Here is a 5,313-nt window from a genome sequence, read left to right on the forward strand (position 1 = left end):
GGGACGTTATTGTTCTAGGGGTCCTGAAGAATACCTGGCAGTACAGCTTCTCATCAGGCATTTCTATCTCGTTTGGATATAGTTAAAAAGGGAAAATTTTCCGTATACAAATCCCAGCAATAATAATGTCTGACAAGGTAATAGGAAAGTTAGTTTCACGTGGAAGCTGCATTGATTTGCTTGACACTAGTGCTTAGAAGTGCCTTCAAACCGACATTCTTCTGTTTAGCATCCTTTTATGTAAGAGGGTTCCTTCTAACAAAGAATCTGGAATATGGTTTTTAGGGCAGCTGTAGAACATCAGTTAGGGTGGTTCTGTCACTAAACTTTATTAGAGTTAAACAGTTACAAAAATTAGTCACATCCTACTGTGTTGGAGTCCAAGGGGGTACCCAACAAACACCACCTCTCTTCCCCATCAGAGTTCTGAAACACAATCCAGAAATAAAATAGTGGCAGATGGAACCCAAGGATCACTTTATGTACTGATAGAGACTAGATGGGAGTCCCTTGATTAGAGCGACAGCCACTTGGACCTGCCAACTGAACCTTTGAATTTAGGTTGAATTATCCACCTGGGCCAGTATATTGGACTGGGCAGGTGAGGAAAAGGCAGCCGCTGGGGGAGTAGAGAAACTGCGTTCTCCTTGTTGGAAAAACGGGGCGGGGCTGTCCCGAGAAGGCCCACTTTACTCCTCAAGTAAAGGGCCTCCATCTGGGAGGTAGTGAGTGAAAGGGCAGAAATTTTGTTGTACGTATGTGGAAGGGGACATCAGGAGTGGGGAAAAATGACTTCCTTCTAACATTATTTCTAGTAGAAAGAGAGCTAAATATAACACCTAAAGTAAACATTACAAGGAAAAAAATACCCCTGAGATTTAAGCACAGTAAACTCTTCCTATAAGACAGAGCCGGCAGGAATAAGTTAAACGGAGAAGCAAATTACGTAAATGGACAAGAGAAGAAAAGACAAAGGCGGAATGAGATAAGAACTTTTATGAAGACAGAAATGTAAAGGAATCATTTTCCCTTTCTACTAAGTAATGCACTGATATTAAAGCCATGGCATTTAAGTAGTATGTATTCCTAGGACTGGTACACCATGTGTTTTGTTTTGTTTTTATCACGTTTATTCTTTTTTCAAATATTTCAAAGGGGTCACTGGTGTGCAATTAGTGATTTTAAAAATCTGAATATTAAGCATGCTTCAGTTTAGACTATTGGGCCATGGAAAATTAATCAGTGTCAACCTAAATCACAGTCAGCGAGATGATTTTATAAAATGCATAACACTGCAGATTTACAAATAATTTCATTAATAGCAATCAATCTTTAATTTCCTTGTGCGGTATAAATTTATTTAAACATATACATTTTTATGTGCTTACTAAATAACTGTTTATGAGGTCCCTCGTTATAACATGCTCTGCCTGTGGTATAACCTAGGATTCATATAAAATATAACAGACCTTTTGCATTTGAACAGTTTTGATTCCCCTAGGAAAAGACGCAAATCAATGACTATCATGTAGCAAGTCAATGTCATACAGCATGAGAGATGCTAAGGAACTGGTATGTACAGGGTGCTATGGGGGACACAACATCTACATCAGACTGGGATGTCAAGAAAGCTGGGAGGTTGTGCTTAAGCTAAGACTTTCATTGGTCTTTTTTTGTTGTTGTTTGTTTTTTTGTTTTGTTTTGTTTTTACTTCCATATATATGATTTCAAGTAAAGTTGTTCTGAATCTTTTGGCAATTAATTAGATATATCATGCCTTTTTACATTATTATCTCCTAAAAACAGGGACACTGCAGTGATCAAAACCACAAAATTGAACACTGAGATGGTGATACAGTACTACTTTCTAATGCATAATCCATAATCAGATTTTGTCAATCACGCTAATAATGTGCTGGATTTGTTTCTTCCCGAGTCCAAGATCAATTCCGGGATTACTTGTTGCAATTAGTTGCCATATCTCTTTAGTTTCTTTTTCTCAGTCTCTGTTGTGACCTTGATATTTTTGAGAGGTACAGGACAGTTATTTTGTAATTCAATTTGTGTTTGTATGATGTTTCGCATGATGAAATTCAGATCATGCTCTCTGGCAGGATCACCAGAAGTTATATTGTGTCCTTCCCAGAAAGCCTGTGATGGCCACTCGCTCTAATATTTGATCACTTGGTTAAGGGGCTATTCACTAGTCTGCTATCCTGGGAAGCTACTCATTTTCCCTTTGTAATTAAGAAGTGTTAACGATTTTGGCAGGGACAACCTGAGTACTTAAAAACACTTGATTTAAAAAAAATATTTTGTTTTCCATTTTGGGTGGTGTTACAAAGAAAACTGCTATGGAGTGTGCGAGGAAAAGTTCCTATTTATAATGGGTCATCAGGGAAAGTCTCACTGACAAGGGGATAGTAATTAGAAGAGAATAACTGTCGTTAATGTAGAAACCACTTTGCATCAAGAATTCTTACTTGGATAAGTTAGAATATGTTTGGTTAAAAGAATCAGAATATTCAGCCCTCAAAGGCTCAGTATTGGAGGTTTTATTATCTCCTGTAAGAGGTTTGAAAGTAAGCTATCCCAGGGTCAACATAATTTTTTTATCAAAGAACAGGACTCTCCATTTTTTTGAAGCCATCATTTTCAGTACATTGGTTTTTGCCTCAGGTCTTTTTCCATTATGGTCAAGAGATGCCTCCTCAACTCTCAATAGCAGGCTTTTGTTAGTGAAGAAGGCAAATTGACGATTAAGTAGTAGGCAAACCAGTTGTGCCTGCCACACTAAATGAGAGCAAAAGCATGGAAAGAGATTTTGCTTCTGCATTCTTCAAGCAATACCTTCTACAAAGAAGTGTTTGCTCCCAAGTGTCCACTTCACACCTTCATGTGTAATTAACCATGATACCATAAACGAGCAACCGTGGTTTGCATCCGCTCAGTATACTACAACTCTCTTTTGCCTACACTAAAATGTCCTCATCTCTTCCAAAAGAGAATATTTATCACATTCTTCACAGATTGACATTAATTCTCTTCTTCATCCATTACAATCCCACCTTGTCATATGTTTAAAAAACTAAGTTGCAATGTTAACTTTTACTAAAGTTGCTAGAGTTGATATCTACAACTACATTCTTCTACTTACCAGCTTCATGCCTCCTTTGTCCACCACCCACATTTGGGATGGTAGATTTTTTTCCCCCTTCCAGGATGACTGGAAACTTTCTTCCTCAAAGTTCTGTGTTTTAATGGATCTAGTGATATAAATCCATTTCCAGTTTCTCAAAGATTTTAATTATCCATGGTGTAGGGTACTTTCTTGTGTCACCTTGCAAATTACACAAATACAGTGAACAACACCACAATTATAAAAAAAAAAAAAGTTACTTGAACTGTGTCCTACACAGTCATTATTATAGAGAAGGCAAATAAATAAATAACATGATGGAGCACTTCAAAATTAATAATTCTATTAGGAGTTAAAATGAGATGGAAAAGTGTCCCAAGCTGAGCCAATCATATTCTTTTGCCAGAATTTATAAAGTATAACTAAGATATCCCAGTTTCAGTCTGGATGGCTCTCTTTAACAGAGAAGATGTAAAAACTTGAGATGGAACTTCTCTAGATTCTAATGGTGTTTATATATAAACCTGCCTATATACAGGTATATACATTTTTTTTTACCGGGCTATAATTTTTCTCAAGAAGTTTGGTTTAACTCTTATCCTTGTATTATAAAATCCCCATTATGCTTACAAATAATCCCTCACCTACATACCCTTTAAAATATCTCCTTAATGTAGCTCAGGTTATTATATTTTACTTGCATTCTGAGTTCTAACTCTAGCATGCCTTTCTAAATTACTTCAGCCTGGACATCTGCCGTCTGCCTCTTCAGAGTGAGAAAACATTCCTTCAAGTGACAGGAAAGAAACTAAGAAACTCATTGATTTACTTTATTATATAAAATGATTTGTCTACATGGTTTTGAGCTTAATTCTTCAGAATAATTGTTTAGCAAACCATTACCTTGTGCTAAAATAAAAACGAATGTTTATTCCAACAAAAGAGATGGGCACATGTACTCAATAAATACTTACTAAGCCTACAATCTATAAAACTTGTCATAAATATGTGTGGAAGATAAAATTTTATGAAACTTAAAATGCACTATGTCTAATCTACAAGGGGAGTATTCCACATGTAGCTGATTGAGAGGTGACTGAATTTAAATATGTCAAATACTTTTACTTAAAAAAAACAAAACAAAACTGTGAAGCATCACTTTGTAGAAGGTAGGTAGAATTTAACTATGTGTACCACACATTGAAGTTTAAGTCAGATGGGATAACTCAGAAGTTTGGTTATTTATTTTGGTGTTTAAAAGCTCTAATGAATAAGTCTAAATGCAAACTTGGGGTGAATTAAAATGTTTATTATTTTTTCCATTGAAACTTTGCGTTTCCTGACTATTCATTTGCTGTGCTTTGTTCCAGGTGGTTTTTTTGTAACATCCCCACATATTAATATTGCATTAGAATACATATGGCAAAAACAAGTATTTTGACTAGGGAGCTAGCAATAATTTTTCAATGGCAGACAAAATCAAGAAAATTAATTCTCAAAGGAAGCCTCTCTCTCAAAATACCATAACCATTTGTGGTCACAAAATGGACTTTCTTCATTAAATTAGTTGTGACACTCTCCAGGCTGGTGACCTAAAAAAGAGGTGTACTATTTTTTTAAATGGGTGTTTCATTCATTTAACATATGTTAGACATTCTTGCTTGTGTTTATTTTACTAATTATAATTTCTTTGAACTTTGCCCTGAGGTAGTTTGAATGTGAAGGCCAAAATTTGAAACTTTTAATGAAATAAATCAATGTCCTTAGGAATATAATATTTTCCTGGAAGAATGAATAAGTTTCCCAAAATAACTCAATCATAAGTAATAACTTTTATGTTGAGGTAATCAGCAGTAATTTTAAATAATTTAGCACATGAAACAAGCCCATATATACATATAAACACATTTGATATGTACATAAACATACATACACATGAATTCAACAAATATTTTTGAGTGCCTAATATAACATAGAAATTGGAACTATAGCAGTGAAAAACTTAATGTTTCACTCTCATCAACCTTATATTATAGCGGGGATATATAGGAAGAAAATTTCAGTAAGCAATATACACTGGGAAAATAACAGGGAAAAGGTTGGGAAAGGAGATAAATGGCAAAACTCATTCAGGTCCAAGTTCCTTCATGACATAGCTCTTGCTTCCCCTCTAG

Source organism: Rhinolophus ferrumequinum, chromosome 8 (assembly GCF_004115265.2).
Source record: "Rhinolophus ferrumequinum isolate MPI-CBG mRhiFer1 chromosome 8, mRhiFer1_v1.p, whole genome shotgun sequence".
NCBI lineage: Eukaryota > Metazoa > Chordata > Mammalia > Chiroptera > Rhinolophidae > Rhinolophus > Rhinolophus ferrumequinum.